General features: G+C 47.9%; 1 protein-coding gene across 4 annotated transcripts in view; it reads left to right on the forward strand.

Moving 5' to 3' along the window:
- Positions 1-26533, forward strand: part of NTF3 (neurotrophin 3) — a 67504-nt gene that overhangs the window by 31896 nt on the left and 9075 nt on the right. The window contains exon 1 of one of the 4 annotated variants that reach the window (XM_047743334.1): positions 9383-9469. The exons of the other annotated variants lie outside the window; for them this stretch is intronic. The gene's annotated coding sequence lies outside the window, so the exon portion shown is untranslated. Of the gene's footprint in view, positions 1-9382; positions 9470-26533 lie in introns of those variants that run through there. 4 annotated transcript variants of the gene reach the window in all.

The following is a 26533-nucleotide window of genomic DNA, read 5'->3' on the forward strand; positions in this document are numbered from 1 at the left end:
TAACAGTGAAGTCTGTAGCATAATCTTTGCTGGTTTCCTTCCTGTGCCCATTTCTCATCGGTGAGCACTCTGCTTGCTCCCAAAGCAAACACCGGATCTCCCGCTCCCCCACTCCAACTGGTTTTCTCCTTCCTGGGCTTAGAGTTCATCTTCTCTTCCTCTTCTGGATTCTCATATGGGATGAAGTCAGAGGATGGAGACTGACCACACCCTTCCTCCTTGAGCCCCCTAAAGTTTCGTGGCAGCTCTCAGGAGGCAACCAGTTCTTGCTAGTGGAGGAGGAGGAGGCTTTGAGATGCTCAAGCGCTCAGCGCCTGCCCCACAGGCTACTCAGTTAAGGACATGTCTGTCCCTCTCTTTCAAAGATGTTGCTGTTGTTCCTGTGCTAGGGTGACACCCGGCCCTGGCTCCTACCCTTCACACCCCAGCAAGAGGCTATTTCCCAGAGGACTTATAAGTGATTCCATCCTCTTCGAAGCTGTTTCCGTATTTCAATTATCTTCAGGGAGGAACATGCGTCTTGGATCTTTGCCTGGCTGTGAAATTTCATTTCCATTTCTTTACACCTGCGGTTGCAGTGTAAGGAAGAAAAGAGCTCAGCTGATGTCCCAGACCCAGGTTATCAAGGTGCTTGGCAGTTGTTTTCCAGAAGGGACTACAGCCCTAGAGCAGATATCATCAGCAGGGCCTTTGAGGGGACACCCTCCTTCAGCTGCTTTCTCTTTGGGGTGTCTGGTTCTTTCTTCTTCACAGACATGTGAGCTCAGTCTGTGCAGTTGGTTCATGTCTTTACGACCGACATTGAGAGCATATTTGATTCGTCATCCCAGATGCTCATTCCAATTTGCAATTTGTCCTAAGGGGCCAGCTTATCCTCTTGCATTTCCCTTTTCCTGATCCCACTTATCAGTCCCCCCTTGGGATCTCATGGATGTGGAATCAGTCACTACAAGGCCAACAACCCAAGGGATTTCTCCATCTGTGTATGGTGCTTTTTACCTCTACCTATGCCAGACTCAGCATACAATAGGTGCACCTTGAGTGGTCATTCCCTCTCACAACCTGGGACACCTTCCTGGGGACAACGAAAGAGGTCAGGGTCAATCCCAGTGCCCCGGCCCAGATTTAATCTCATTCTCCCTTCTTTCTGCAATACACTGGATCTGAACCAGCAGCCCTGTAGGAGTACATTTCTTTGCCTTAAAAACCAGGCCCCCGAGAGCATTTGATTCCTTGGCAGAGAGGTGAAGGCTTAATTAATTTTTCTCTCTTTTCCTTTGAACTTACTGGAATGCACGCACATACTCACATTCATGCACAATTGGGTGTATAAGAATTTTAATGGCAGGTGGTGTTAGCAGTTCTTTTCCTCCTGATACAGACCAGGGTTTTTCCATCTGGACTTTTTAGCAGGACCTAAGAATATTGACTTTCTAACCACTTGGATTTGGGTGGGGTGAGCAGAATGGGAATGGGGGAGAAGGTTCAAGGGGGAAATATGCTTATATATAAATCACATGTGAAGGGAGTTTTGAAGTCATTATTGCTTCAGGATGTGTGAACTGTAATTATTTTTTAAGGTCTTGATTTGCCCAATGAGCATTTCCCTGGGTTGCTGCTCCAAGTATGACGTCTTTGCTGTCAGGGGGTCCAGCCTGGTCTGATACAAGTTTAATCGCTTTAAAGGGGGCCCAGGGTAGGATCCGGTTTCTCCAGGCTCTCAGCTGCGGTCAGTCCTGCCTGCAGCACGACGTCCAAATGACTTCGATGATTAAGACAGTGCAGCTAAAATGAAGAAGAGATGTTTCCTCCCTCTCTTTTCCTTTTTATTTTATTTTTTTCAACGGTTGGCTCTACAGGGTGGTAAATCACTTTTAGACGGAATAGTTTTGGTCATTGGCCTTGCTCTTTGCACTCTTCAGGTCCCTGCTGAAGCAGGCAGCACGGTTTTGTCTGCACTCTGGAATGGGCTGCTCAGCTCCCTGTGTGCTGACTTTTGACTCCCATGTGCAGTCCTGCCTCCTTGCTGCCCTCCTCCCTTGTCCTCACACTCCCGACTCTCCCAGACTCCATTCCTCATGCTCCATCAGTTGGTAATGTTCGTTTCAGGGAGCAATTGTCAAGGGTCAGGTAAAGCATGCCACCCTCTGTGTTTTGAGAATGTTTTCTATCCCCAAGGGGTCCTTCTGGATAATGAGGAAGGTCAAACTGGGGCAGCCTACAGGAAGAAGCCCTTAGAAGGGAAAATCTGTGTCCATAAGCCATGCTAATCCAAGACTTGTTTTGGGGGCTGGCAACTTAAAAATGTGGAGAACTTGGAAAACTTGGGAAAAGAAAAGCAAGGGAATGTTGAAAACGTTGGAGGGGTATGTGTGTGCATAAGTGTTAAAAGGATGTAGTGGGGAATTGTATTTGTGTTCAAACTTTGTAAGGGTAAGCTGTTTGTTCGCTGAAGTACGCTTTGGTGCAAGGGTAACAAATACATTCATCGCACGTGTTTACGCTCTATACTTTTGCTCAGAGCAGACATCGCTAATCAATCACATCGCTCCTTACTACTGTCAATCCTTTGCCCATAGCAGACATCACTAACCAATCAGAGCCCTTGTTCCCACTGAGTTTCACCAAGTCTTTTAATCCTCTACACAGACCTCCAGGTCACCTTATGTGTCAGCCGATTGGATTTGGAACTTAGATGGAAACCCATTGAAACCTCTACTTTAATGGAAAGAACATTAGGCTCAGATTCAGAACACCCAAATCCCAGTCCCTGACCTATTACTTTTTAATAATTAATTGTTAATAATGATCATCTAACTTCAGTTTCCTCGTCTTTGATAGGCAAAACTAGCTTATCACCAAGGTCTGAGATCAGGATTCAGTAGGATAACATATAAAATATAACATATGTGAGGGTGCCTAGAACAGTGCCTGGCATGTTGTAAGCACTCAGCAAATGATAACCAAATACAACTTGAAGTGGCACAGGCACAGTGTGCTCCCCCCAACATGTGGAACAACAAATAGTACTTCTTTCGCCCTTGCTGCTTCCTTTATCGTCCTTGGTGAAGGCAGATGGGGAACAGCTGGGCCCTCCCCACCTACCTCCCTTCAACTTCACATGCTCAAGACTGCTGTGAAATCTTTCTTTCGTGAGCTGATATAATGCCTCCTTGTTACCCTGGGAGGACACGGTTAACACCCACGTGTCAGGACCAGACACGCTAAGTGTGTAGCCCTGTGGCAACACGGGGCCTGCGTTAGTACTTGGCTCTCTGGGGCATCTTCCTGTGGCTGAAGAAAGCTCCAGAAGAGATCTTGGTAGAGATCTTTGTACAACTGGCTGACACAGAGATGGTAGGACAGGATTTGCTGGAAGAGGTTTCACTGTCATTGACCTCATTCCAAGGTCAGAAGACTACGGAGTGGTGTGCAGGGCATCCCCGGGAATAAGGCGATGTCAGACTGGAATCCAGCCCTGCCTCCTGACTGGGAAGGAGGTATTTGCCAAGCGGCAAGCACAGGGACCATTCTTGGAGCAAACTGAAGCCTTAGTATCATAAATTGGTATATCCCAAGATACTAATGACTTTAAAAGAACTTCTGGGGGTGCCTGGGTGGTGCACTTGATTGAGCATCCAACTCTTGGTTTCCACCTAGGTCATGATCTCAGGGTCATAAGATCGAGCCCCGCTTTGGGCTCTGTGCTCAGTGTGGAGTCTGGTTGGGATTCTCTCTTCTTCTTGGTCTGCTTGTGCTCTCTCCTGCTTGTGCTTGCGCTCTCTCTACCTAAAATAAATAAATAAATAGTTTTCAAGATACTTTCTCAAGTTTATATGTATATATAAATTATTTATATATAGAAATATATAAATATTGAGAAAGCATTTTTATATATTAATATATAATAAGTATATTTATAAATATTTTCATATAAAAGTAATTTTATATACACATATATAAGTGTGTGTGTGTATATATATATATATATATATATACTGTGCAGTGCATGCATTTTACTTCCTATCCTACTGGTCAGCACTGAAAAAAAAAAACAAGCTGAATAGACCTCTTCCCTGTGGCTTCAAATTCTCTCAGGACTTTACCTTGTTAATCTTTCCATTTAAGTGTGGGCACTCCATACCAAACCCTGGTCAAGGGCATTCTGCTCTTTCTTCTAGAATGAGAGAGGCAGGACCCAGACCACTGCATCAGGTCAAAAGTCAGTTTAACTGAATAAATACGTATTAATTACCTGAGTGTGTGCTAGACGACATAGGGACTATTGAAAGGCATAAAAATGTAGTCCTTGTCCTCACACAGCTTAAAAGCTGTCATGGGAGATAAAGAAATATACAAAGGACAAGGAAAAATAGAAGATCTACCAAACAGACCATCAAAATGCCTTGGGAGGCAGATCCCAAAAGGCTTCATGGAGGAGGTAAGCGATTGTAGCTTTTGGGGTCAGTCTGGACATAGGGCTCTAGATGGATGGGCAGTGATTGTGGGAGTGGGACAGTAGGACCCACAGGCAGAAGGGGCCCCCAGAGTGAGGGTGTGGAGAAAAAGGGCCCCGATGGATACAGGTTGTTAGAAGGATGGTGATTTATATAAAGGGCATGGACTGAGAGACAAGATGCCTTCTTTTGCTGAGGTTGGATTTCAGAGACAGAAGGCTGATGATACCTATGGGTTCTCCAACAGATCCAGCATGGGATCTCGGCAGGTCTGCAGAACGCTTGGATAACTGGACAGCTGGCTTGGTTCTCTTCCCATTTCCCCACAGCACGGGGGCCCTCACTTGCTGGATAACTTGGTCAGCTCCTGCCTCCCTCCCTGGCCCTCAGTTTCCACACCTGTAGAACCAGGAGGTTGAATTAGGCTATTCCATGTCTGACACCTGTGATTTTGTGGTGATGATGAAAGGTGATGGGAAAGTTTATTTATGTATTTACCGTGCCTCTTTGAGAAGGGAGTGGGAACGAAGTGGGACCCGTCTCCACATGACAGTAGAAATCAGGGGTCCACTTCGGGGCTTGACCAAATCCTTGCTCTGTCTGTTTTCTGCCCTGGCACCAGTACACAACTCAGCTCACCCTTGTCCTCTGGGAGGTTCCAATGGGCTGTGTTCTGCCGGGCCACCGCCTTGGAACATCAACTCGATTCAGTCAGTGCTTTTGTAGCAGCTCCTGTGTGGGGTGCTGTGCTGGGGTCGTGTGGGGTGGAGATTCGTGCTAACGTTGAGGCAGATAGGGAGACAGGGAGGGAGGAGTAGGTCCCTGACCCGAGGCTTATTAGAGTCATTATAGAGCATTTATTTGAAATGTGGGTTCCTAGGCCCCTTTCCTTGATTCAGTAAGGCCGGGATGAGGCCTGGGAGTCTGTAACATTAACCTCTCTCCCCATGATCGTGATACTGGGCCAAGGTTAGGGAGCACCAACCCAAGGAGGATTCTCAATGATCACAACTCAAAAAGACCATGTTCTACCTCCCTTGTGTCTATATGAATTCAGTATTTGTCTCTTTTCTCCCGTGTGCTCGAAGCAGGCGTCTGTGTCCCGAGTGGGGGCTGGGGATGGAGGATGTAAGCTAGAATATGGTAAAACCCACACTTCTAAGTGTCTGCACAGCTTATAACCTCCAGAAGGCAAATCACTCCCATGGGAAATGTTTTCATTAGCATCTGCACCATCTCCTTAAGTCTTCATTGTATCCAGTAAGACTGGAAAGAGCCCCCTACAGAGGACAGGTCAGGTGTCCTTATCTCTTCTTTCCAGATATGGAGATGGAGGCTCAGAGAGGGGAATCTGTACATGTAGCCCACAGAAGTAGCAAGTGTAAGGCCCACCACTCGGAACCCAGCTCCTACCCTCAGTTCAGGGCCGTTCTCCCATTCCATGCTAAGTGAGAATCATCCTTTTCCTCCTCAGAGCACTGGATTCCAGAGTTGGGAAAGGCCACTGTGGGCTCGGGTCCTTGGGGGCAGCTGCAAACAGAGCCAGACTCCATGTGGCAGAGAAGTGGCTGGAGCCTGTCACCCAGAGCAGAGCAGCTGGCACGGCTCTGATCTGGCATGACCCCTGGTGCTGAGAATGACGGATTTTCCTGTCTGCCTTCTACAGGGGTAGGTAGCACCATGAGCGAGTGTTCTACGGTGTTTCCCCTGCACGGGATTCCCATGAAGCAGAAAGAAGGAGGAGTTTATTATCCAGAAGCTTGCCGGTGGGAAAATTCAAGTCAAAGGGAGTACTTTTCCTAAATGAATGGAGCTAGCATTTACTGAATGCCTACTGTGTGCCAGGCAGGGTGCATACTGGGTATAAACCATGAAAGGTCTCTTTGATTCCTCTTCCCTGCTGTGCTAGGTGAGCAGTGAACCCAGCTGGCCTGATTTACAGCTAGGACAACTGAGGCCTAGAAAAACCATGTGATCTAAGCATGGACGGCTAACAGCCAGCCTTTCTGGGTCTTTCTGACTTCCCAGCCTACACTCTTGTATCAGAGCCGCCTACCGCGTGAGTCACCTGTTGTCTCTGCATCTCCTGAGTCCCAGGCCGAGGACCCTACTGAGCTGGTTCATTGAGGGTGCCACAGCAGTGACATCTCCAGAAAGACTGGCCCTCCTCTCACACCAGCACCCCTGCTTAGCTAAGAGCCCCTGCACCAGGAGTGGCTACTTAGGAAGCATTGCCACAGGAAACTTGTCGAGACTCAGAGAGATGACAAGATTCACTCAGGGCTGCCCAGCTTCTGAGTGGTGGAGCCGGGACTGAGAGTCCTGTTCCACTGTGGCCAGGGCTGAGATGCCCCGTGGTGAGGGAAGCTGCTGGTCTGGGACACGGCTGCCGCCAGTGTGTCAGCGGAATGGGGCTGTCCCTTACCGTGTGGCTGAGTTCTAAAACCAGCCTGCGAGGATAAGGCTAGAAGAATGTTCTGCCAGCCCCTAGGGTGTCTTTTTTGACAACTTCTTGTTCCCTCATAATTCTTCTGACAAATTCTCCTTTTGATCCGGACTTTCCTAGGCATTCAGTCATTCCAGAAGTGACGTGCGTGCACACATACACGCTTGAGGGGAGTCCAGGGGAGAGGAGGAGAGGGGAAATGAGAAGTTTGGATCTGCTCGAATGTAGCAGAGAACTATATCCAGAAAGTACTGCGTACTCAGTGAAATGTTATTTGCCATTTTTTTGTGTGGTTTTTTTCTTTCCCCCTGGGTAGAGTCTCCTGTTCGAACTTGAAAATAAAAATTCCTCCACTTTAGAATGAATAGGCGAGAAATGCTGTAGGTTGGGATTTCCCAGGAGGACAGGCAGCCGTCTGCCCTGGGACAATCAGGGAACTTGAACTCCCTGTACTTGTTAGTTCTGTTGAGGGAAGGGAGATGGAGAAAGGGAGCAGCAGGAACATACCCTCCCCGCCAAGTGTTCCTCCATGCCCTTGAAGAGTGGGGACTTAGCAGGCTCACTTCAGGAGCATTGGGACAAAAGAGCTGGTCCTGGGATCTGGGTTCTGTGATCTCCACCAGCCCTTCTACTCTGCCCTTCCCATTATTTCAGTGACTGCCTTCAAAGAGGCAGAATTTTATTCTCCCAAAATGCTCACATCCTAGTGCCTGGGAGGAGGAAGGGCTTGAGTGTGGTGCTTACTTCTGTTCTGTATTTAACTTACTTATTCTTAGGCCAGATTCCCTTGAGTGTCTTCTAGGATTTAATTGATCTAAAGAAGGTTACGATGTTGTCATAAAAGCAGCACAAAATTTAAAAGAAAAAAAAAAAAACAACTAAAAAAACAGAATAGGTCAGGGTCCTGGGATCGAGGCCCGCATCGGGCTCTCTGCTCAGCAGGGAGCCTGCTTCCCTCTCTCTCTCTCTCTGCCTGCCTCTCCATCTACTTGTGATCTCTCTCTCTGTCAAATAAATAAATAAAATCTTTAAAAAAAAAAAAACAGAATAGGTAGAAACTGACATTTAATTGGGTACACAAAACCTGATACAGGCTGGACCATTAGCTGGCTGTGACCTTGGGCAGTTCACCTTGGCTCTTTGGGCCTTGGTTTCTTCAGCTGTAAAATAAAGGCTGAAGAGTTCGATGACCTCCATGTTCCCCCCAGTGCTAAAATCCTCCTCTCCTCCCGTGATGACTGTTTTTTAAATGCCACTGTCATTTCAAAGCATCTCTTTGGGGAGATCCGCCAGGGGAGCGTGACCTCGTGTTGCCACGTATCTGTGAGATTGTCATTCGGTCAGGCTGCAGTCACCGGCAGCTGTGAGTGGCTCTGACTGGCCTAGAAGGTAGGAATTCTGAATTTGCCATTTTCTCCTCCAAGAGATTGGCCAAATGCCAGATTCTTGTACCTCCTGCCTCTCACCCCTCCTCAATGGTCGTGCCTAAAAAGATTCTTTTGATTCATCCTGCTAGACCTGTCCATTAATCTTGCTTCCTTCAAACCTGAACATGATGAACGTTCATCCTTGAATTCCGACAATTAGAGATGAGGTATGTTTCACTGTTAAGTTACCAAATTGGAGTGAATTTATTTCCCAGCACGTAGCCACAGAGGGATAGACAGACCCGTTCTTCCTCCTCCCTCCCTGCTCTCCTCCTTCCCCACCCAGATTCCGCTTCACCCCGCCACCCTCTCCCCTGGATTTTTCCTGCTGTGTATCTCATGCACCCTTGCAAGTGGACAGATCCATCCCACTTTCCTGAACTCAGCCACTGTGCGGGCTCCACCCCTGCCTCTCCCCCACCCCCACTCACCCTTCCTCCCCACTGCTCCCCACCCCCATGGTTCTCCTCTGATGAGATTTCCTCTCCGAGGGGATATTTTGGTCCTGTTCTCTGTTCCCAAACAAATTCCCCTGGTCCTTTCAACCTGGTTTCAATCAACATAATCACAGTCTGTCCAGTGATATCAACTCTGCCTTGATTTGTTCGTGTAATTCACGCTGTGTCCTCCACTTCTCAGGCTGTTTTATATACACACACTTAAAGACATATATATGTGTATATATTACATGTAATGTATGTATATTACAGATTGAAAGAGAGATGCACTTTCCATCATGCCTGTAATTTCTTTTCATCTCTCTCCAAATCAGTGTCTTAATGCATATCACCTAAATTGTAATCATTTCGAGAACTCTAACGGGCTTTTTTTTATTTTTTAAGAAGAGCTCTCTAAATCTGGGCCAAAAACAAGTTATCAACAGAGGGCAGGCTTCTTCTCTCCCCAGTCCTAAATCTCATCCATGTAGCGGGGTAGGGAAGAATGAGGTGGGTGGTTGGCTTCTCCGTGCTCCTCACTACCGGGGCTGCCTTCTCAGTCTTCATTCATCTTATTACAGGTCCTTTCTTTCGTCTGGAAGAAAGGATATGAGACGGCCCCGGGGAAGCTCTGACTCAGGGAGGACCTAGAAGACAGCGCTGAAATGAACTCAGAAATGGCAGCTTCCTGGTAGAATCCTGGTGCATGCCCCACTTGCTGAATTGTACCAGCTCCGTAATTACACGGACTGGTTGTGTGGATATAGTGAAGCCGGACTGTATTCTGAGTGATAGTGAAGCTCCCCCACCCCCGCCCCCACCACCTGCAAGGTCATAAACACTCAACACCTCATCTGGAGGGTGGATACCATCTAGAACAGGGAAGTCAGTTGAATCATAGAATCAATTCTGGCAAGTCATGGCTTTAATTTCCAGAGCCAGGCACTTAAGAGAGAAAAGTGTTTTGTGAATTATGAAAATTTAACTTTATAACATTCAGAGCGAGAGTCTGGAGGAGTCAGATATAGTGACGACAGAGCCACTTTCCCAAACAACAGACAAGGACAGGAGAGTTCCGGGGGGAAGGGACAAAGCTCATCCACTGTCTTTGGAGGGAGGCAGGGAGGGGCTGGGGGGTGCAGAGTCCTGGAGATAGGCAGAGAACTGCCCAGGGCGGGGGGGGGGGGTACCACCACAGCAGGGGGCACATACATTCGCGAGGGGTGTAGTGACCATCTCAAGTGAACAGCATAAGGGGGACGCCCCACATCTTCGCTTCACTAAAGGCTATGGATGAGCATGGAATTGGATGGGGTTTATCATTAATCCAGACCAGTAAGGCAAAATGCAAGAAGACTGGCCAAGCCTTCCTTGAAGGTCACAAATCTTGGTGAATATGTGTCTCTTTCACGTTCCACAGTAATGTAAAAATAATTTTAAATCATGCATTTTCTACAAGTTTATTTATTTATTTATTTATGAGCACGAGCTGGAGGTGAGACAGAGAGAGAGAGATAAGCAGTCTCCTCACAGACTGGGGGAGTCTGACACAGGGCTTGATCCCAGGACCCCAATATCATGACCTGACCTGACATCAGACATTTAACCTACTGAGCCACCCAGGCGCCCCGAACCATGCATTTTTTAACAGTTAATTTTTTTTAAAGGTTTATTTGTTTAAGAGAGCGAGAGAGGTGGAGAGGCAGCGGGAGAGAGAGTTTTAAGCAGACTCTGCACTGAGCGTGGAGCCTGACATGGGGCTAGATCTCACAATCCTGAGATCACAACCAGAACTGAAACAAAAAGTCGGAAGCTCAACCGACTGTGCTCTCTAGGTGTCCCAACATTTAATTCTTATGAAATAATTTTTTATTATTTCATGGTCTCCATTGTTTTTTTACTTACCCCTGTCCTTGATTTAGTGAGACACCCTATATTGATAAATGAGGGAGGGAGAGAGAGAAAAGAGAATGGCTCCGTTGGTTAAGTGCCTTGACCCTTGATTTCAGCTGAGGTTGTGATCTCGGGGTCATGAGATGGAGCCTCACGGCAAGCTCCTCACTAAGCATGGGACCTGCTTGAGATTCTCAATCTCTCTCTCTCTCTGTGTGCCCCTCTCGACCCCCTCCTCATGCACTCTGTCCTTCTTTAAAAAAAAAAAAAAGAAAGAAAAGAAAAACAACAACTGAATGAGAGGCTCTCCATTTCCCTTTTGCATTGTTAGTTGTTCATGAGTTCATTTTAAGAGGGGCTTTTGGTGTACAGATTTTCATGGGAAGGGATTATATGGTTGGGATTCTTCCCCCTCCTCTGATGTGGAGACAAGACCCCTTTCAGTGAGAGAAGGAAGCTGGATTAACTGCCACAGGCTCCAGGAAGGAGTATCTAGCACGTGCAAGTTTTGCAGCAGGAAAACAGCCCCATACCCTGAAGTCTATTCCCAATTCCTGTATCACGGTCTGCATGCCGAAATGGAAGGAACATCCGTGTTCTAGGGGCATTGCACTTGGTCTGCTGTAACCTGAGTGAACAGTTTGTGCAGTTCCTGTTGATAAATTTCCTCCACCACTCATCCTCCTTTGGCTAGAGGGCAGGGGCTGTGCCCTCTCCTTTACTTCTTGTCCTGAACAAGTGTGCCCTGCCTTTTCCTGGGTCCTGGGGCTGTGGCTGAAGAAAGGGGGGCTGGGGAACCATCAATGGGTTCCCCTGCCTTTACCCATCTATGCCAGCCAGGATTGTTATGAGACCTAAAGACCTGATATTTCCCTCACCTGCAGAGCCCAAAGGCATTCTCAGGACATGCCCCCCAGCCCTGAGGCTTGTCTTCAATAAAACACATGCTGCTTGTAAGATGAGTATGACCCCTAGCTGAGAGCTGATAAAGGCTCATTTTGAAATACAAAATGTGTGTGTCTCTCAACTGTGGGTATTCACAGAAGCTGGGCATGTTGTCAACACCTGCTCTGAGCTCTTTCCCTTCCCCTTCCCCACCCTTTCTTTTGGCAACTAAGTTGAAATTCATTTCCTCTAGGACCTCCTCTCCTCTCTTCTGCCCTGTTACTGGGTCTTGCAGTAGACACGTTAAATAGTTTATTCTTCCACAGTATAATTTGTGTTGAGAAACATGGACTCGCTGACTTTAAGGTCCTCTCTAACACTAAAAATTCCTCTGGCTTTTATAGACTGTTTCATGGGCTATCAATGTGGAGCAGACCGCCTTTGGAAACAGCAATTCACAAGGGGTCAGCACACCTGGATTCTACTTTGCCTTGTGTCATCAGCCAGGGAGTAACTTTAAATACGTCATTTTCCTCATAAGGCCTTAGTTTCCTCGTCTGTCACACCGAAGCCCTATGTGGGTTAGGGAAACTCTAATGCGATAGTGTATTGAAATTATAAAATTAAGCTAAAGTATAGAAACAGGATCTTGTTGACATCCCCATTTTCCACTGAAAGCATCCCCAAAGGAAAGGGACTGGTTTTGCTGTAAGAAGCTTTTGAGTAGACAGCAGGGGCGTAGACAACGGAGAGGTTCCGCGGCCCCTCCCAGAAGCCTTTTAGAAGGGTCAGCTTCAGCGTGGGCTCATTATAGTCACAGCCCAGGATGGGTGGCCATACTCTGAGGGAACTCTGATTGGAATCAAGGGGAGCTGGGTCGGGGCTGGGGAAGAATGGTCAGAATCTACATGAGCAGGCACTGGAGGTAGTCGGACCTCTGCACAGGTCTGAATTTGTTCACTGGGGAGAGATGTCCAGATCTCTGCAGAATTCGGGGACAGATGACTTAGTCTCTGTTGCCTAGCAGAAGTTAGAAAGGCGGGTTTGGCATCCTGGAGGTTTTGTCTTGATCAGTGGTTGGAGCACACGGAGACAGGGAATGAGCTCCCCACGCCTTGCATGATCCCTTGAAGTCTGATGCAGGAATGTGTTATGTACAAGACAGAAAACCAACCCGGGAGCCCTGAGACCTTTGTCTGCCTCCTGTCAATTTTCACCTGGTTTCATTTTGATAAATGTGATACCTGAGATCCTGTCAGGAAACATCACCTGGCAAGAAGTTTGTTACTTAGCTAACAATAGGGTTGCCTGCATCCATACACAGGCTCTCAAGAAGTTTCGAGTTTTTGTTTACTAATGGGAATACTTGGAAAAATCTATACCCAGACTTTACCTTTGTGGAATGGGCAAGAATCCTAGGATCGTGTCGGTGAAAGAGCTTCGGAGGTCTGTGTAGTGGGAAGGGAATGCCTGATGGGGCATGTAGTGTACACGAACATGTAGAGGTTGGGGGTCCTAGTTCTGGCTCTGTCACTTACTGGCTGTTTGCCATCGGACGGTTCATTTCACCTTCCTTGATTCATTTTGCTTAGGTTTAAAATGAAAAGACTGTTGGTCTCGTATCTCATTGAACTACTGTTAACCATCGATTTGAAAATATACAGTATAGATGTTGGGAATTATTAGGACATTTGGAATCCACCACAGCCACCATCCTTGCCTTGTTTTCCCTTCAGTCATTACTTACTTGATCCCTCTTTCTGGTCAGTTTTTTGTAGCTATGATTTAAACTCACCTGGGGCTGGGCAGGTGCTGATCTCCCATGATGCTGAGCGGCTGGGCAGTTTTTCAAGCCTTCATTGCACTTTCGGGGGTCTCTTTCCCTCTGCACCTGTTCCCCCTCCTACCCCACCTCCTACGGCCACCCAGGATGGTGATGCTAAGGGAAGTGGCAGGGTCAGAGACCTCTACTCAGGAGCTAGTCTCGGAGTTAGCCTTTTGGCTTCTGCTCTAGAGAATCAGTGTCCTCAGATTACTCTATTCATGACTGTATTAATTTACCCCAAGAGCTCTTATTCAGTGAACTTCTTAAGGGGAAAAAAGAAAATTCTCAAGCTTTATTTTTCTTTGGGCCAGAGGAGCACCTCTCTGAGGTTTACTTGTAAGGTATGCATATATTTTGGGGAGATTCTAGCCCAGTTCCTATCTTACTCATTTCAAAAACAGTGAGCCCGACCATTCCATGAGGGATTTCAGCCTTCTTTTCCTTTTCTTTTTTTTTATTTGTTATTTTAGAGAAAGAGGGCACAAGCAGGGGGATGGGCAGCCTGCCCTGTGAGTCACCTGGCACCCTGGTGACGGAAGGTGGGGATCCTGTTTTGCAAGGGGCTGAGGAAATGGACGGAGTGACATGTGCTGCTGTACAAGCCTGGGCTAGGACAGGTGGTCATCCTTAGAGGAGAACAAATATTTTCTGCTTTTAAGGTTGGCAAGAGATGGACACTATGAACCAAAAGGAGGAAGTCCATAGGGGGGAAGGCTGAGGATTAGAGCCAGGATGGAGGCCCGGACGGAATGAGACATCTGAGCAAATGGGAGGGAGTGGGACCAGCGTGTCACTGTAGGTCCTAGAGAGGGCTGGGACAGGGACACCTGGCCACTCAGAGGAAATGAAGGCTGACCCAGGGCAGGCTGGCAATGCTGCCTTTCCCCCGACCACGTGATCAGCTGCACCCCCTTTCACTTTCGGGAGTGTATGGGTTTGGGGCTGCAGGATCCGTTCCTCCAACCATACGCATTCCAGTGGGTTCCAGCAGGTAAGGAGTTAAGGAGTTCCTATCTGAGGGGCTCTGTGAAGTAGAGGCAGGGTTTTCTGTGTTCTCAGAGACCTCAGGAGACAAGTGTCATTTTGAAACAAGTGTCCTCTGAGGAGCCAGAAACACCAGCAGGCTCAGTTGGTCCATAGCTGGGGCTGAGCTGAACCTGAGAGCCTGAATTTGCTGGGCAGCAAATAGTGTGTCTGTGCTGTCCCTGCCTCTGAGCAGCCCAGCAGTCAGGAGGGAGGGCAGAGGCTCCAGGGTACCTGACACCTGAGGCAGACATGCCCACAGCAGGCGGATGGGGTGAACCCACGCTCCAGGCCGTAACTCATACCAGCAGTCAGCTCTGTGCACAAAGACGTTGACTGCAGCTTTATTTACGAGAGCGGAGAACTGGAAATAATAAATTTCCTACAAAGGGGTGTAATCCAGCAAATTACAGCCCATTCCTAGAATGGAATATTATGTAGCCATCAAAATTTTAAGATGATGGGAGAATGCTTCAATTATGAGATGAAGAATGTCACAGAACACCATATATTAACCATTCTCAACTATGGAATGCAGAGAAAAACTTTGCATGTGTTTAAAAAAGGCTGGACACAAATATTCCATACTGATACTTGTGGGAGCTGATAGATTTCTTTATATACTTGTACATTTTTAGAATATTCTTCAATATGCTCTTATTTTATAAGGAAAAAGACTCTCTAGAGAAATTTATTTAAGGAAAAATTCTTTAAACATAAGAAAGGGTGTATGAAATCACAGTTTAAATTTGTCTCCTTGGAAAACCATTGTAGGGAGTTTTTTAATTCCCTCAGGACTCACCCGAGGAACACCACCAGCCTGGCCTGGTGTCTGAGAACATGGATTTTGGGGTGAGACATGCCTGGGTTTGAATCCCAGCTCTGCTACTAATCTTCATTAGCAGCTCACTGTATGGGATGGCCATGGTGCGATCTCGGGCAAGCTACTTTCTCTTGGGTGTGGTTTCTCTCTTTTTTTTTTTTTTTTTTAAGATTTTATTTATCTATTTGATAGACAAAGCTCACAAGTTGGCAGAGAGGCAGGCAGAGAGAGAGAAGCAGGCTCCCTGCTAAGCAGAGAGCCTGATTCGGGGCTTGATCCCAGGACCCTGAAATCATGACCTGAGCCGAAGGCAGAGGCTATAACCCACTGAGCCACCCAGGTACCCCTTGGGTATGGTTTCTTGACTTATGAAAGAGGGAGAGCAGTAAATGCCCCCAGTCTCATCTTTATAATTCCCAAACCCCTGAAACTCAAAAACCCGGTGTCATTTCTTGAAGTTACAGCAGATCCATTTGGCTGCAAAATACGACCTGAATCTCCCTCCCTTCGGTGAGCGTTGGTAATTTTGCAGCAGAAATAGGAGCTCGTTTCATCATGGGGTACTGCCCCTGGCCCATTGAGAGTATTAGTTTATATTCATACAGGGTTTCAGAGAAGAGACTATGAACTGGGGGACCTTCCTGGGAAGGTTACTGTAGAACTAAATCAGTTATGATTGTAGAGTTCCCAGCACAGTTCCTGACGTGGAGTCATGCTTAGTAAGGTTAGCTAGCATCATTACCGACCTTCTAATTAGTCTTGAACCTTCACTAAGTAGACTGTATGATTTCTGTTTGCCCTCTTTTCCCTCTGTTCCTTTCCTTATTGGGACCTGTGAGAAGACTGATGTGTGGTTTACTCTGGGAACATAGGCCGACATGGTTTAAGACACAAGAGTGGGAAAAAATGGGAATTTGCAGCAGGAAGTTCTCCTGCCTCTTTCCTTCTTCCGGATTTCCAGTTTCCTGGAGAATAACCCATAAGGGATAATGCACGTTCATAGAGCACCCAGATAGTTGAAGAGCTCATCAAAGGACAAATAAGGCTGATGTCAAGAGTTTAATCTCAAAGCATATGTGTTCACTGTGCTATTGTGATATAATTATAGCATGGTTGTTCTCCATTATGTTTCTAGCTAAAGCTAGTCTTATATGTAGTATTTTTTTTTAATTTTATTTATTTATTTATTTGACAGAGAGAGAGATCACAAGTAGGTGGAGAGGCAGGCAGAGAGAGAGAGAGGAAGAAGCAGGCTCCCCGCTGAGCAGAGAGCCCGATGTGGGGCTCGATCCCAGGACCCTGGGATCATGACCTGAGCTGAAGGCAGAGGCTTTAACCCACTGAGCCACCCAGGCGCCCCTTATATATAGTATTTTTAATTGAAGAGAGATATTTCACTGCTTTCCATAGGAATCCACAGTCAGATTTTTTGTTGTTGTAAGCCCTTCTAGTATTCTTTCGAATACAATTCAGTTCACAAAACTTTGATTTGCACTCAACCTTTTCAGAAGCATGAGTAGGGTACACACTGAGGTCATTACTTCTTCCTTTTCCTGGATGAGTGGCACTTCATAAATTCTGTTGGTGTGGCATTAGCCAACTACATTATTAACATCACCAAGGGGAATTAGACTATATCATGTTTATAGGATCAAAGTTCCACGTTCTGAATCAATGTCAGTGTATTTCCAGACCCTTCCGTGTGACCACAGCCTGCAGTGATCCCCTCCCTCCAACCCCATGACTCACCCACCCTGGGGTGGAAGTTACTCATGGCTCCCACACATCTCTGTGGCCTCGTCGGCTTCCCTGCGGTGGAGTTTCTGCCTTCACAACATCAACATACTGTCCCAGAGCCTCGGGTCTGCAAGCAACTTTTTTGCAGCCGGCTCTATTAAATCCAGTTAATCTGGTCATTTAGCTTGCAGGCCTGGAGACTCCCTACTGCGTGCTTTCCAGTAAGCTGGAGTAGACCTCCCTCACAGAGATGGCTCTAGTGCTCTGTGAGTCAGCCCAGAGGCAGAAGAGCTGGTCGGCTGGCCGGGAATGGCAGCCCTGCCATGAGCCTACAAGCTTTTCCAGCTGGATCCGTCAGGTCCTCGTTGGCCCCACCATGGCATGCCCAGCACGGTGTGTCCGGACATACTCCTGCACATTCCTGGGTTCCAGCTTCTCCTCCGGATTAATCCATTCATTAGCACCAAATTGCAGCGTGCCTCGCCAAGCCCGTCAAGCATAATTGGAGCTTCTGAAGTCAGATCCCCCAATTACATTAGTTCAGCTGTCTCATTAGCCACCACGCGTCATCCCAACCCATCGTCAGACATGTTTCCCTTCATAACTGTTGTCATTTTTTTAACGCAGGTATTGTGGAGAAAGATTGTTTTTAACGCGCACTTTTGCTTAACCTGTTGTTTGATCTCCAGAATGCAGGAAAGCTGAACCCTACAGGGATGCCGGTTGAGTGAGGGCTGAGGTAGGGGTGGTTTATAAAGGAGTAGGTGCAGAACTTGGGCTGATGGCAGGCCACATCCATCTGCCTGGACAGGGGGACACTCTTGCAGCCCGAGGTAGCGCGGCTTCGGAAATGACCCACTTTATATAAACTGGAGCATCAAAGATCAGGTGAGCCTAGAGGAAAGTGCAGTGTGCATTTTTTTTAAAGATTTTGTTTATTTATTTGACAGAGAGAGAGAGACAGTGAGAGAGGGAACACAAGCAGGGGAGTAGGAGAGGGAAAGGTAGAAGCAGGCTTCCCGCAAAGCAGGGAGCCCGATGTGGGGTTCGATCCCAGGGTCCTTGGATCATGACCTGAGCCGAAGGCAGATGCTCAACAACTGAGCCACCCAGGTGCCCCTGCTGTGTGCATTTTGTACTGTGGGGCCTGCCCCAGAGTTCACAGACAGCTGAAGGATCTCTGCTTCTCGGGGCATCACCGGCATGTGGTCTGCCCTCTGGACTCTTCAGGACTTTGGTGGTAGAGAGGGTTGTCCTGGAGGAAGAGTGTAGGACCAGGAGTCAGGCAGCAGGGATTCGGATTCTAGCTTTACCTTCAGCTGTGACAACACCGAGCCTTATCACTCACCTCTATGCCCTAAATTTCTCAGCCTTAAAATAGGAATATCCTCTTATATCTGTTTTAAAGATTTTATTTATTTGAGAGAGTGTGAGTGAGAGAGAGAAAGCGCAGGAGTTGGGAGGGCAGGGACAGTGGGAGAAGGAGAAGCAGACTCTTCACGGAGCAGGGAGCCCGATGCGGGCTTCGATCCCAGGACCCTGGAATCATGACCTGAGCCGAAGGCAGATGCTTAACCCACTGAGCCCCCCCAGGCACCCTCAGAAATAGCCTCTTTTAATTTTCCTAACTCCATCTAGACCAAAAAACCTAAAGGCAGTAGGATGTAAGTTTTACCATCCTTGGCATAGAGCAGGTGCCTGAGTTATATCCCTTCCTTCCTATAAGAGAGTTGATGTTTCTATCATGTCCCCAGATGTGTTTCTCTGCCGGGGAACCACGTGTCTATTCTGTAAGGCCCTGAGCCCTCGCTCTAGCCCCTGGGCCCTCGTGTTTTCTTCATTTGCCCCTGGCTGCATCCATTAGGTTAATGGGGGGCCTCACTTCCTGTCTCAAGGTACTCTCCTTGCTCTCCAGAGTACCTGTAGGGACGAAGCCATTAAATGCAAGTATGCTTTTGAGGAAGAGAAACTACATGCAGTCCTCAGGCTCACTGGACCAGTCTGAGGTCTTTAGCCCTTCCAGTGCAACCCCTCCAGAGCAGTGGAAACACACAAAAACTAGTGCGAAGCCATGCCTTGTATTTTTCAAGAGTCAAGCCCAATCATCCAAAGATACATCAGAAAGTCACAAGGGGTGATGGGGCGAGGAGGTGTGGTGGATGGGGTAGGGGTGGGTGAGAAGGGACGGAAGGTCTGTTTGTATCCTCCTGAGGAGTATTGGAAGTTATGTTGGAAAAATCTCTTCAGCCTTTATTTACCATGGTGGCTAGCCACGGGAGGAGGGGGGAGCCGGGCTGGGAAGAGGAAGACAATAGAATGCTGTGTTGCCTTCCTATAAAAACACGCTCTTAAGCAAATAATGTGGCAAGCTCAGTCAGAGCACTGCTCAATTAGCCCCAGCACCTAAAGGAGGGTCTCCCTGCAGGAGCGGTGGCGGCCGGCACGACGGGCTGGGGTAGAAGCATGCAGGAGGCAGACCTGCCAGAATCCTAAGTGGGAATTTCCTGGGATGGAACGCACGGAGCGCTCCAGCAAGACCCAAACCCACGCTGCTTGAGCAGAGGGCCTAAGAGGGGCTGGATGGGCTGTTCTATGGAGGGGCGGTCTGGGGAGCTCACAGATGATATGACCAGAAAAGTGAGTGCAAACGTTTCATGCACAGAGTGACCGACATATGGAACGTGTTATCGGGAAGGGTTACAGGCTGGAGGAGCTTCTAGAGTTTTTCAAGGGTGGGATGGGGGAGGGGGGAGCCTTCAGAAACTCAAGGAGGTTTCTAAACAAAAGGAATTTGAGAAGGGTTGGAGAAATAATGAGAAATGCAAACTTGACCCAGAGTTTCTCTTTCTATCTCCTGGGCTTCTCCCCTGCCTGTCCTTACATGTTTCTAATTCACAGGGACCGAGCAAGGCCACTGGAGCCATGTGCCTTACTCTTCAGATGAGCAGAGCTGGCGTGGTGTGTGTGTGGTGGGGGTGGGGGGGTAAGGAGGAGCCCCAGAGCCATCTCTCAATCCTCTGTGTGCAAGGGGCAAGAAACAGAGCCTCAGCCCAGAGCCTTGCCTTAGACCCCGTGTGGGGGGCACACGGATAGCTCTGGAATGATCAGAGGATGATTTATTCTGATCCCCTCACTCTAGAAGAGCAAACTGATACCTGGAAGGCTCGGGGGAAAAAAAGGCTTGTCCAAGGTCTCACAGTGACTATAAGCTGGGAGGGGTCCCCCATCTTTGGAGTCCTCTTAACCCTTGGGTTTTCTCCCCTCATCAGCATCCCTCTCCCAGCATACTGCACACGCACACAGTCACACACTCCACACAATCACACCATACACACGCTCACACAGATACTCACATAGGCACACACACACACGCACCATACACTCACATGCAGACATATGGACACACACACCACACACAGATATCCATTCAGACGCAGAGACACACCACATGTGTGCACATACTTATCACTTGCACACAGATATCCACACAGACTTGCACACCACACACCCGCACAGACACCCTCACAGATATTAACAGACGCACATCACACACACAAATATTTACACAGACATGTATACATAGACACACCACACACACAAACATACACACAGATGTTCACACATACAGACACACACATTACACACTCACATGCAGATGCACACACAACACACACAAATAGTCACATGGACACACACATTCATGCGCAGACTCACACACGGACATACACACTCACAGATGTACATAGACATATACACACAGACACACACATTCATACACACATGTGCGTGTTCACAAACACGGACATACACACAGATCGTCACACACAGGCATACTCTCACACACACACAAACACACACACACACACACACTGCCTGCCCTGTTTCCCAACAACACATGCATTGGCTGGAATTCCCGTTCTCCCCATCTCTGAAGACCAAGGGTCACTGGCACTGCCCCCACCCACCCACTCTTAGAACGAGCCACAAATGGCCCAAATGATCAGGCCAGTTCTGTGGGCCTCGACAGCATTCCCAAAAGCTCCTTGGGAACCTGAGAGCTCCTGCTGTCAGGCTTTCCTACTGTCCCTGATCTCTGGTTACCTGCATCACCAGCTTGATCACTTCTCTGGTGGGTGGGAAGAAAATGGAGCTACGGTGCAGATCTGGGGAATAACATTAGGGCGGAACGGTTTCTAACATGGATCGAGGTGCACCCAGTTCTGGGGCTACTGTGGTGATACCTTGGGAGGGGACATTGACTCCCAGGCCCCCTGTTTTTCCCTAGTCAGGAAAAAGTGTCCCAGGCCAGGGTCCTTTGAGTCAGCTGAAAAACCCTGTTCAGGAAAACCTTCTCCGCCTCTCTCTGCCTGCCACCCTCCTTCCCTCTCTCTCTCTCCCTCCTTCTCTCTCACATACACAGGCACACGTGCTCACGCGCACACACCCTGAAGCCTCGAAGGGTAGAGGGTGGCTTCACACCCCCGCTTTGCCACTTCATAGTCAGGCCCATGGGGACTGCAGCACCCCAGCTGGAGCACACCCTCCGGTGACTGGCAGCTCCTGGGGACCCCTCCCCTTCACAGTTCCAGCCTCAAGTCGTCAGCAGTGTGCTGGCAGTGGTCCTAGAGGTCCATTTTAGATCTGTCCTCCAGGAATTTACTCAGACGCTTCTGGGCAGATTTCATGAAATGTCATCATTGAAACTAACAAATGACACATTTAATCTGTATAGTTTTTTCCAGCTTTGGGTGTTTGCTTATTTTCACTATGTAGCAAACCACCCCAAGCTTAATGGCATAGAATGCAACCATTTTCACATTTCTCATGATTTTGTGGGTCAGGAATTCGGGGACTGCTGGGTCTGGTGATTTTTCTGTGCCGTGGGGCCTTACCAGAAGTTATGCGGTAGTATTCAGTTGGCTGATGGGCTGGTCTGGATTATTTGGGTCAGTTTTACTTGTAAGATTAGCGCCTTGGCAGGGTCAGCTAGAAGACCATCAGGGGGAGCCTCTCTGGCATGGTGGCCTTGGAACAGTCACGTGCCTCACACGGTAGCTCAGGTCTCCAACAACAGGTGCAAGATTCATGCCCTCTTAGGTCTGAGCCTTAAAAGTCATCTAGCATGACTTCCACTATACTGGAAGTCATAGGGGCCACCATATAGTGGCCACACCGGCTACCCCCATATAAGGGGAGGGCACATGGACAGCACTTCTAGGCAGGAGTGGCAGCAATGAGAAGCTGTTTTCAAACTAGCAACTTGCTTGTGTGTGATATCTGGCCCCAGTGTATTTTCTGGCTGTACTGTCTTGTAGACTGACCCATTTTTGATATCTGTTTTATCAAGAGAGCCTCTAAATATGCTTAAAGCTCTCCCAACTTTCTAGCATTCCACGTGTGACCAGCTTTCCTCTGAGAGCATGTGCAGCCACACTCAAGGCTTGGAATCCCCAGAATCATAACAACGGTTGGAATTCAGAGAAGCTCTTCAGAAACAATGAGGTTTTCCAACATGATGGTCTTGGGGGTGTTGAGGCACAGGGAGACCAAAGGAAGGGAAAAGTCATCAGGGTGGACATGAGGCCATCCAACATGATGGCAGAATCAGATATGGAAAGGAAAATGCACAAAATCCCAAAGCCCTTGAGGAATGTGGGTATCACTGAGGGATGGTGCTGATGTGACACAGATATTTGCACAAGGAAGCAGGGAAGGATTCTGCTTCTATAGGCTACCTCTCTGGCTGGGTCAGGCTCTGAGCACTCCAGCCCTCTCACCCTGTAATGTTGAAGTGCCATGTTGGCCCGGCTCACTTGGGGCCCTTCTGCCTCTTAGGGAAGCCCTATAGGCAGTGAGCCTTGTAGACAGGTTTCCCTCCTGGTGTTCTTAAATATAGTGTCCTGTGTTGGTTCCAAATGAGCAGCATGGGGCTGGTCCTCTGGAGAGCTGGCTTCTATTTCTGGCTCTCCCACTAACTCGTTGCTTCATTCGGGGCAGGTCACTTTCCTGCCATAAGCTTCCCAGGCTACGAGAATCCGAGTGGATTAGGATGTGGGTGCCTGACTCCATAGCTTCAGAGAGACGCAGACAAAATGGGGAGGACCAAAAAATGAGACCCGTAATGAGAATCACTTAGTCTGACGAAGGAGTGGCTCAAGGTTGACAGAGGATAATAGAAAAATAGAGTATTCCTGCTCGAAGGAGTCTTTAAAACATTTCAGTTTGAGGGGCACCTGGGTGGTTCCATCTGTTGAAGCATCCAATCCTTGGTTTGGGCTCAGGTCTTGAGATAAAGCTTGGTCTTGAGATCAAGTTGGGCTCCGCGCTCAGTGGGAGTCTGCTTGAGGTCCTCTCCCTCTGTCCCTGACCCCCCTCACTCTCTCAGATGAATAAATAAGCCTGAATTAAATATTCTTTCGTTCAAGAATTCTTCACCTGGGATCTGTGGGCCTCTGGGTGAGGTTTCAGGGAGTCTGCACAGCCTTGTAAGTTTTCTGAAAAGTTTTCTTTTGTGCGCACGTGTATGCTGCTTAGGGGGAAGACGCTTTAGCTTCCGTCACATTCTAGATAGGGTCAATGACCCAGAAATGGTTAAAAACCCCTGCTTTATTCCACCAGTGTTATGTAATGTGATTCCTAACTGGGAGGGATAAAGCGTGCCCAGGTGAGGTGGCATTTGGAAGGCTCAAGTGCATATTTCCCGTGGTCACAGGGACTGGGGAGACATGGCTGGCGTGCAGTAGATGGCGGCCAGAGCTTCGTGTGTGGGGGACAAGGCCGAGCGGTGAAGAACTACCCTGCCCGAAGACCAGCGGCACCCCGTGGTGAAATATCGGGAATTGAGACCCTAAGACAAGCAATGATTCTCCCTTTGCCACAAAACTCATTGGTGGCAGAATTGGGTTTTATTCATAAATCAGAGCAGGAGACGTGCCAGGAGTCCACAATATTTCATTTCTCCTTGCCAACTGCAGATACACTACAAAGAAAACCAAAGAATCAGAAATCTGCCTCACCTTCAAAATATCCAGCAATTTTTAAAAAGAACCCCTGGGTTTTTGGTCTTCTTCACCATCAAATAAGGAGGAAGGAAAGAAGCATTTTACCTCTTGGGAAGCCAGGGGGTACATCAAGGAGCCTGACAGCCCTAAGTGGTGTCGGTTTATCTTTCAGTCACGGCAAATTGGTGACACCAGGTTTAGACTGTGAAACGTACTCTTGACACTTCAGAACCCCTGTCCTGCATGTCCCTTTCTCTAAAAAGGGAAGAAGCATTAATATACCAGCATGGCGCTCACTGCCTAGTTCACTGCAAGCAAGTGGCAGGTAACTTAGATTCTTCGGAATGAACTTGGAGGTGTGGGGCAGTGTTGGCTAGAAGTAAGGCCCACGGGGTCGTCCAGATGGGTTGAGACCCTGGCTCTACCCCTCCGTTGATGTGTGATCTCAGACAACATGCCTTAATCCCTCTGAGCCTCAGTTTCCTCGACTGAGAAGTGGGGATAATAATGGTATCAGTGAGGATTAATTGAGATAATCCGTGTAAAGTGTCCCACAAAGTCCCTAGCATATGGCACGGCTCAGTAAATGCTAGCTAGCCTTTATTATAAGCTATTATTATGACTGTGTCTGTGATTAAAGACAGCTTTGGGCTCGGAGTGTTGGTGCCAAAATTGCTTTCAGAGGACAAGCTCTGGGTTGGTTTTCTGTCTCGCCCAGCTGCCCAGAAAGAGAGCCGTAGACTGTTTGGGAGAGCGGAGTCATAATGTTTATGAAGTGCCCACTGCACACTCTGGTTTGGGTGGAAGATTGATTTTCTTCCTGCGTGCATATCCCAGCATCACTTCACAAGCAGGCGAGAAGAGGCTCAAGGAATCACACAGACATCTCTCCTGCCTCGGTTTCCTGGTCTGTCAGGGTGTTCAGATGAATGACGGTGGCCAGGGTGAGCAGAGGGGAGAGACGCCCAGAAGAGTAGAAGGAAGCCGTGGTTCTCGGAGTCTCCAGACCTCACAGTTTCCTGGAGAGGTGGTCCAGACCAAAGAAAGCCCAGACCATTTGCCAATCCCTCATCCTCATGAAAGGAGGTTGGCTGCGGGGCCAGTGGGAAGCCTGAGGGGAAGACAGAGGCTGTATTTGACAGGCCTGATCGCCAAGCCTGGAAGAGAAAGGCTGCCATCTGACCACACCGCAGCCAAGTCCTCATGGGGCCAAACCATTATGGTTTGGGTTGATCCTGTTCTCCCTGCTGCTGCTCTGGTTGATGCACAGGGGTTTGGGCGTTGCCAAGGCAGCTGCGGTCTTGGTTTGGAAGAGGCATCCAGAGCGTGGATGGAAGTCGCGCTTCGGGATTTCCCTGGGCTTCCAGCTCTCAAGGTGAAGCCAACTTCTTTTCCTGCCATTTTGAGACCCATTCTTGGCTGGGTGGACAAAATAAATAACTTATCATCATCATTTATTATATTTATTATAATACATATTTATTTTATAAATATATATTATATATTTACTTATATATATTAATATATATAATTATATATAATTGTATTTATTATATTTATTAAAGAGCAATTACTCAGCAGCCCCTACCTTGTAATAATGCTAACTTACAGCTGTAGAGAACTCTGCAGGTAGTGCTGATGTCCAACTCATGAACCCAACCCCAACACGAGGCACAAATGTAAAGCAGAAGGTTGACTTGGACAGCTATTCTCTGATGCTGGGATTTTCATGTCAGCTGTACCCCCCAGCTGTCTATACAATGGAAGCAACCTTCTCTTGTGTGTTTTCACACTTGGAAAACGGGGTCTCCCCCAGTGCAGAAAACAAAACCAAAATCAGAATGTCTTAGGATATTTCATGATGCAATAATTTAGAAATAGCCTGGCTGTAATGTCTTGGGGGCTACAGTGTGTGTGTGTGCGTGTGTGCACACGCGTTGGTGCCCCCATGTGTGCACGTGTGCACGTACACACACACAAGCCCATGCATGCACTTTTATGCGCAGTGGCGGATGAGTGTTAGGGCCCAGAACAAAGAAAACTAAATGTAACAATACATTATGGCCGGTAGATGATTGATTCAGATTTTCTCTGCAGAACCTTCCTTGTCCAGCCTCTGGCCATGAAAGGAGAGTTTAGTATGCAAAGGATAAAGTAAATCTGGATTTCCTGGGGCTTGTGTTGGCATACGAAGCTCCTTTCAGATCTCTTTGCCAAGACAGGGCCACGCCAGAGGCCTCCGTGGCCTGGGGAACAACTGTGCTACCTTGCTCTTGGAGCTGCTGAGGAACACTGTTTTGACGTACGCCATACCTTCCGTCTTTCACTGCCTTGGGGCCAGAGTGGAGGCTAAGCTTTGAACAATGTAAAATTCCTCTTCCACTGTGAAGTGTGTAAACCTGGCGATTCACAGACCTGTACCCCTGGGGATAAAAATATATTGTATGTTTATAAAAAATAAAATTAAAAAAAAAAAAAAAACTAAAAGTCCTGGGGGGGGGGGGGGGGGGGGAATTCCTCTTCCAACAGCTGCACAAAGCAAACTCACAGCTTTCAACTTCCATCTCAGGGCATCGAGC

Source organism: Lutra lutra, chromosome 8, assembly GCF_902655055.1.
Source record: "Lutra lutra chromosome 8, mLutLut1.2, whole genome shotgun sequence".
Classification (NCBI taxonomy): Eukaryota; Metazoa; Chordata; class Mammalia; order Carnivora; family Mustelidae; genus Lutra; species Lutra lutra.